We start from the raw sequence: 8,102 nt of genomic DNA, 5'->3' as shown, positions 1-8,102 counted from the left end.
TGTGTGCCTTCCCATCAGCCCAGAGGGAGAAAAAATCCCAGGAATGAGAAAGAATCCCAGGAGCAGAGCTGGATAAGGCTGCAGAAACTCTGTATAAATGTGCTGGGGGACAAAAAACAAAGCTGGATTGGGAAGTGAGAGCTCATAAATCTGTCACCTCTCTGGGAATGGGAATTTGCTCCATTCCCTGGATTCCCAGCAGATCCTGCTCTAATCCAGGCCTATAAATACTCCCAGTTTGCCTTCCCACCTGACAGGGACCTCGTTAGGAGCAGGATTTTGTGGAATTCAGAGGCTTTTTGCTCTGTGAAGGTTTGTTGGTGGAGCTGGGGGTGAGGGTGACACGAGGGGAGCTGGAATCCCATTCCTGCCAGGATCCTGGGATGTTTCCTGCCCTGTGGGATGGGACCCACACTCGGTGTTCCAGGGCTGGAAGGAGCTGCCCTCCAAGCTCCTGAGCTGGCCCATCCTGAGGGACAGGGATTTTCCAGCTTTGCCAGCTCCAGGAGGGATTTTGGGAAGGAATTCCTCCCTGTGAGGGCGCTGAGGGAATGGGATGGAATTCCCAGGGCACCTGTGGCTGCCCCTGGATCCCTGAGAGTGTCCACAGCCAGGCTGGAACAATTGGGATAGTGGGAGGTGTCCCTGCCCTTGGGGTGGGATGGGATTTGAGGTCCCAAACCCCGACCACCCTGAGGTTCTGTGACCCTAAACAGGATTTTCCCCCAAGTCTCACATCCGTGATCCTGTCAGGGCAGCCCTGAGGGGTTTTGGTGTAAATCCCAAGGTTTGGGAGCTCAGACCAGGCAGGAAAAAGCTCCACTGAGCTCCCAGTGGGTTTCCTGTAATCCCAACTGGTTTTCCTGAATTATTTCTGTGTGTGTGGGGCCAGCTCTGCCCCTCCCTGTGCCACATCCTGGGAGTTTTGTCCTTGTCCCCAGCGGGTCCTGGTGGCACCGTGGGACTCTGCAGAGGCACCCCTGGCACGGAGCTCCTGCTGCTGGGCCAGTTCCCAAACAAAGGGATGAGTTTCCCCAGTTCCCAGAGGATGAGTTTCCCCAGTTCCCAAATTCTGAATTTCCCCAGTTGCCATCACTGCTGTCCCCAGGGCAGAGCCCCCACAGGAGCAGGGGACCATCCCTGGCTCCCGGGACATCCCTGGCTCCCGGGACATCCCTGGCTCCCGGGACATCCCTGGCTCCCGGGACATCCCTGGCTCCCGGGACATCCCTGGCTCCCGGGACATCCCTGGCTCCCGGGACATCCCTGGCTCCCGGGACATCCCTGGCTCCCGGGACATCCCTGGCTCCCGGGACATCCCTGGCTCCCGGGACATCCCTGGCTCCCGGGACATCCCTGGCTCCCGGGACATCCCTGCTCCGGGTGCTGCTCCCGGCTTTGCCTGGGCTGGGTTTGCTGTTAATGATTACACAGGGAGCACTTCCCTCTGCAGGGCTGAGCCTGGCCCTGCCCCGAGGCCTCCTGCAGCTCCAGCCCTGCTCCCCTGGCTGCTTTTTGTCATCCTTGGAAAAAAAGCTGGGATAATAATTTGTATTTTCTGCTCCCTGTGGGGTTTATTCCCTTAAAATTCCAGTGTGAATTTGGGGTTTCTCTGCTGAGGAATTAAATCCCAGAGTCGCAGCAGGGGCAGGAAGGGAGCACAGAGCTGGCCGGGATATTTACCCTGGGCTGGTGACGTTGGTGGGGCTGGGTTTTATCAGAGGTGTTTTCCGAGGCATAAATGAAACACTGGGCAGGGTTTTAGGGAAGCAGAGCTCTGTCACCACGGCCTGGCCACTTGTTCCAAACAAAAGCAGGAACTGGTGAGGAGTGAGGGCTGTGGGGCAGCGGGGTGTGGGCAGAGCAGGGGGCTTTGCCCAGGGCTGTGCCCTGGCCCCTCACATCCTCAAACCCTTCCTGAATTCCCTCCTTTCCTTTGCTCCTGCTGTGCTGGGGCCCAAACTCTGCTTTTTTTTCTTTTTTTTTTCCTTTTGCAGATGTCATTCTCTGCCACCTGACAAAGGAACAGAATGCAGCAATTTTCCCTAACCTAAATAGTGGCTCTGTATTTCCAGCTCCCCTGGAACTGGAATTAATTTAGTGTGTGGGCTTTTTAATTGGCTCGTTGTGGGGAGGAACAGAAGATGAAATGCTGCAGCTCTGCCTTCCTCTTCCCTTTCTTCCCTCAAATCTCTGCCACCCTCCTTGTCTGTCACTCCCATGGGTGGCTCAGGTTCTTTCCCTGGTTGCTTTTGTTGGACTCCTCTCGGCAGGAATGTCACGGATGGGGCTGCCTCCTTCTCCTGGGACAAACCCCCGGAGGCTGCTGGAGGGAAATGGGAGTTGGTTCTCCACTCCTGGTGCTTGGGGAGGTGGGGATGGAGGGATGGATGGACATGGTTTCAGGGATGATGGATGGATGGATGGACACAGGGATGGATGGATGGATGGATGGACATGGATGGATGGATGGATGGATGGTTGGATGGATGACGGATGGATGGACACAGGGATGGATGGATGGATGGATGGACATGGATGGATGGACAGACACAGGGATGGATGGATAGATGGACAGACACAGGGATGGATGGAGGGATGGACATGGATGGATGGATGGATGATGGATGGATGGACGGACACAGGGATGGATGGGTGATGGATCCATGGGTGGATGGATGATGGAGGGATGGTGGATGGACATCGGGATGGATGATGGATGGAGGGATGGACACAGGCATGGATGGATGGGTGATGGATGAGTTGGATGGATGGATGGACACAGGAATGGACACAGGGATGGAGGATGGATTATGGATGATGGATGAATGATAGATGGACATGGGGATGGAGGGAGGGATGGATGGATGATGGATGATGGATGGATGGATGGATGGATGGATGGATGGATGGACGGACACAAGGATGGATAGACGGATGGATGGATGGTGGATGGAGGGATGGACACAGGGATGGAGGATGGATGGATTATGGATGGATGGGGGATAGATGGATGGACCCAGGGACAGATGATGGATGGATGATGGATGGGGTTGGATGGAGGGATGGACGGACAGATGGACTGATGGATGGATGGACACAGGGATGGATGGGTGGATGGACATGGATGGATCACATCCCTCATTCCCATGGAGCCATCTTCAGACTCGGATCTGGAATTGCACGGCCTGGGAGCTGCCAGGCTTCCCCCCACCAAAAACATCTCTTTTGGAATCCCTGTGTTCAAAGCCAGCTCCAAGCTGGCAGAAATTGGGGTTTTTACCCCAGATTCCAGGGATGAGCATGGAGAAACCCCAAGTGCCTCCTGCATCATCCTCACTAAACCTCTCCTGTGAGGACTTCTAGGATTTCATCCCCCCTCAAAAAAATCTCAAAGGCAGGTCCTGAACATACTGAAATGTAAATAAAGCACCCCAAAGGACACTCCTCGTGTGGCTGGGGGGATTGAAATCGACTTGGAGGGGGCAGGGAGAAAACAGGGAAAACCAGGGAAAAAACAGATTGGGGAAAAGTGTGAGGGGCTTTAAATAGTCCAGGAATGGGCTGGGATTCCAGAAGGGAAAAAACAGGGAAAACCAGGGGAAAAACAGATGGGGAAAAGGTGTGAGGGGCTTTAAATAGTTCAGGAATGGGCTGGGATTCCAGAAGGGAGAAAACAGGGAAAACCAGGGGAAAATGGAGATGGGGAAAAGGTGTGAGGTGCTTCAGCTGGTGGGCTCAAACCCGGTGTTGAGAGGAGCTGGAATTCCCTGCAGGATCCTTTCAGTTGCTGAAAATTCTCTCTTTTTTTTTTAATTTCAGGAGATTTGTCCTTTCCCCCTGCAGCGAGTGCCCTGTGTGCCACAGGAGCTGGGGACACGTGCCCAGGTAGGTGCCAGCAGCACCCACAGACACCCAACCACCTCCTGAGCCCCAAATCAGGGCATTTCCCACCCGAAATTTGGGTGGGAAGGATCCTAAAGCTCCTGCAGTCCCTTCCCTTCCACCATCCCAGCGTGCTCCAAGGCCTGTCCAGCCTGGCCGTGGCACGGGGCAGCCACACTGTCCCTGGTCACCCGTGCCAGGTGGCACTGGGCACACACAGAGATCTGATGTGCCTCTGGCTGGAATGGTTCTTCATAAAACAATTCCTTTCTTTCTCCTGGAGCTGGCTGATCCTTCAGCTCCCCTCCATCCCAAACCCCTCTGTGACACCACGGTATCACCACTCTTTAGGTGTTGCAATATTCTCCATCTTAAAAATTCTTAATTTTCAAAAAGATCTGGGTTTTGATAAGGAGATCCAAAGGTTAATCAAGGTCACGAGTCACTGACCTGCCTCAGGAGCAGTCCAGAGGTGTCCCCTGTTCCTCCAAGGGATACCCAGCCAGGCCAGAGTTGTTTCTTGGGCAGAAATCGTTTTTTTAGGAGATTCCAGCGGGTTTTTGTCCTCAGTCCCGGCTTCAGGCTGGATTTGGAGTCTCCAAGAGAGGGCACTGTGTCCCTGGCAGTGGAGCCGTGGATGAGCTGCCAGCCCCGAGCTCCTCATCGCAGGGAGCCGAGTAATTAACTGAGACACTCATTAGCAGCTGCTTTGGGGGCTGGACATCCTCATGTGACCGCTGCTCCTTTCCCTCCATCCCTGGCAGCGCTTCCTCTTGCCTCACTTCCCTAAAAAAACCCCAAAAATGTCCCTTGCCTGTCCCTGATTTGTGCACTTGGGGTGTCCTCCAGGAGGTCCCTGGCAGTCAGAGATTCCATCCAAACCAGGAGGAAAACAGGAAAAAAACAAAAAGTTGAAAACTCAGGGGGTTGTTCTCATCATTTCTTGTGGGAAATGTTTGTGCTGCAGCTCAGAGCAAATCTTTATTCCCAAATTTTTAAAGTGTGGAGGGGGGGATTTAATTTTTCCAGTTTTAGGTGCTCAGGAGGGACCTGAGAGGAGGATTTGAAGCTCTGCCCTGGATGTTTTGGGGTGGTTGCCCTGGTGCCACCCCCAAATTACCCATTATTGCTGGAGAATTTGCCATTTATAGGGGGATATTTTTAGGGATGTGACAGGTCTGGCTCTGGACCTGGATCTGGGGATGTTTATGGAGCACAGAGGGGCAGAATTGAAACTGTGGAGGGGATTTAATGCTGGGAGTGAGCTGAGCATGCAGAGAGACAGCCAGGGGTGGAGCCAGGCCAGGGAAGGGCTGGAGAATTCCTGAGGGAGATGGGAAGGGACTGGAGAATTCCTGAGGGAAATGACAAAGGGACTGGAGAACTTTTGAGAGAGTTGGGAATTCCTGAAGGAGCTGGGAAGGGGCTGGAGAATTCCTGAGGGAGATGGGAAGGGGCTGGAGAACTCGGGGTGGAGCCAGGCCAGGGAAGGGCTGGAGAACTCCTGAGGGAGATGGGAAGGGGCTGGAGAATTCCTGAGGGAGATGGGAAGGGGATTGGAGAACTCTTGAGAGAGTTAGGAATTCCTGAAGGAGCTGGGAAGGGGCTGGAGAATTCCTGAGAGAGCTGGGAAGGGGCCCAGCCTGGAGAAAAGCAGGATCAGGGGGACATTCCCAGTGTCCCCAAGTCCCCAACTCCCAGGGGACAGCAGGACAGGAGGGGACAGCCCCAGGGAGCTCCAGGTGGGGCAGCAGCAGGAATTTCCTCTGGAAAGGGTTGTTAGAGCTTGGGAAGAGCTGCCCAGGGAGGTTTGGGGTCCCCATCCCTGGAGGTGGGGACAAGGTGGGGGTCAGGCACAGCCCAGAGCTCTTTTCCAGCCTCCTGCTCCTGATTTTTTCCCCCTTTTTTAATCTTTGTGGTGCCAATTAGGACTCTCACACCTTTCTGATTTTTAGGAGCAGCTTTTCATGCTCTCAGTTCTCCCCCCATTCCTGAAATGACACAAACCCCCTTTTTTTGGGATTTTTATCCTGCAGAACTGGAGCTGCCCTGGCTCAGGAATCACGGGTGGATCCCATTTCCCAGGGGTCATTAAGACATTTAATTTTTCCACTAATTGCCTGTAGAAAATTGCAGATCCTGGAAGATTGAGGGCACTTGTGTAACACAAACCACATTGAAACAACCTCAGAAGCTGCTCTGAGGTGGAACAGCCACGTTTAAACCCCAACCTTGCTTCCAGATCCTTCCTCTGGATATTTTCCTCCTTTCCCTGTTTTCTGTGGTGAACTTTTCCCAGCTGGGAGGAAAAAGGGGACTATTCCCTCCCTGGGGGGTGTTTGGTTATTTGGTTTATCAGGATTCTTTTTGTGGGCTGTTTTTAGGGATTTTAAACAACTTCATACTTCATATTTCACTGGAGAAATTCCCAAATTGTTGGAGCAACCTATGGAACAACTCTGGAGCCTTCAGCTGCTCTGAGGACCCTGCAAAGCAAATTCCTGCTGGCTTTTCCAGCCCTGCAGGAATCCCAAACCTCAGCATCCCCTCTGGTATTTCCAGTGCAGGAATTCCCCTCGCCTGGATCCTCTTCCACCTCCTCTTCCCCCTCCACGCAGTTGTTGGTGTGGATTTTAAAATTCCTGTCATTTTTAGGATGTTGTTGGTGTGGATTTTTAAATTCCTGCCATTTTTGGGATGTTGTTGGTGTGGATTTTAAAATCCCTGTAATTTTTAGGATGTTGTTGGTGTGGATTTTAAAATCCCTATATCCAGTGCAGGAATTCCCCTCGCCTGGATCCTCTTCCACCTCCTCTTTCCCCTCCACGCAGTTGTTGGTGTGGATTTTTAAATTCCTGCCATTTTTGGGATGTTGTTGGTGTGGATTTTTAAATTCCTGCTGTTTTTGGGATGTTGTCAGTGACAGAAGAGATCCCCTTTGGATCCTGGCAGAGGCTTTGGGCTGAAATAATTCAATAATTCCATTAAAGCTCAGGGGCAGGGAAGGGGATTGTCCCTGGTTTGATCTGGTTGGAGCAGCTGCAGGCATTTGCTAAAACTGGACGATTTAAATACAAATTTAATTTTTTGTTGTTGCTATTTTGCCCTCTAAAAGGAGGAAAAGGTGGTTTTATTTTTTTTTTTGGATGAAAGGAAGCTGGAAAGTCAAAGGCATCCCTGGAGGACCCCGAGCAGGGGGAGCTGCTGCTCCAGCACAGTTTGTTCCGTTAGCGTGGGGACATTTTTAAAATCTCATTTTCCAAACAACTCCTGGAAACTGGCATCCCAGAAGCAAAAACTCTTTTTAAAAATAGCTCTGAAATGAGCGCTGTTGTTTCCATGGCCCCTTGTCCTGAGGATCCCTGAAGCTCTGGAGGGGTTTGAGGAGATTCTGCTGAGCAGAATCCCCAAACATTTCCTGAGGAATGGATTCCTGTGAGGAATGAATTCCTGCTGCTGTCTGCAGGGTTTATTTTAATTTTCCCCCTCTTTTTCTCAGAGGAAAAGCAATTCCTGGGCAGGAATGCCTGAGGGGGTTGGAAAAATCCCTTGGAATATGCCAGGTGGGGAAACGTGCAGCTCCTTTTCCTTGGATCCACGAGGGATTCCACATTTTAACTCCACTTCTGCATTAATCTGGTTTATTTCCCCTGTCTGGAATTTCACCTTTCCTCCCCCACAGATCCACCTGTGCACAGCTGTGTGAAATGGGGTGCTCTGCTCAAAAATCCCAAAATTCCTGAGCCTCCCAGGGGCAGGATTTGCTTTTGGAAAGATTTTAAAAATTCCAAGTGTGGTCACTGAGGTCCCGTGCTCAATTTCCTGAGCTCAGGTCCCTGGGGGTGTGAATCCTGCAGAACCTTTTTGCTCCCCTCTCCTCCAATTCTCCCCTTTTTAGGACTTCAAAAAAAAATATTCCAGATCCCATTGCCAGCACAGACTTCCCAGTGAGCTTCCAACAGCAAATGAGTGCTGGCTGCAGCAGCTGTGCCCAAAAAAAACCCCAAAAAACCCAGCTGGAAAAGGGCACAGGGAAAGAAGGATCTGCTCATCCCTTGGAGGAGCTCCCAGGGAAAAGTTCACGCTGGAAGCTCTGCCCTGGATGTTTTGGGGTGGTTGCCCTGGTGCCATTGTTGGAGAATTTGCCATTTATAGGGGGATATTTTTAGGGACGTGACAGGTCTGGCTCTGGACCTGGATCTGGGGATGTTTATGGA

The 8,102-nt window shown here is 52.1% G+C and overlaps 1 protein-coding gene across 2 annotated transcripts in view; it reads left to right on the top strand.

The window, feature by feature from the left end:
• Positions 1-3,817: 3,817 nt before the first annotated feature.
• The window catches only part of GNG7 (G protein subunit gamma 7), a 28,982-nt gene continuing 24,697 nt past the window's right edge, over positions 3,818-8,102 (top strand). For both annotated transcript variants that reach the window (XR_005630296.1, XM_039733138.1), the window contains exon 1: positions 3,818-3,888. The gene's annotated coding sequence lies outside the window, so the exon portion shown is untranslated. The remainder of the gene's footprint in view (positions 3,889-8,102) is intronic.

This window comes from Passer montanus, unplaced genomic scaffold, assembly GCF_014805655.1.
Source record: "Passer montanus isolate IOZ18808 unplaced genomic scaffold, ASM1480565v1 scaffold112, whole genome shotgun sequence".
Lineage (NCBI taxonomy): Eukaryota > Metazoa > Chordata > Aves > Passeriformes > Passeridae > Passer > Passer montanus.
Note: the sequence above shows the minus strand (reverse complement) of the source record. Positions and strands in the feature narration are given on the sequence as shown.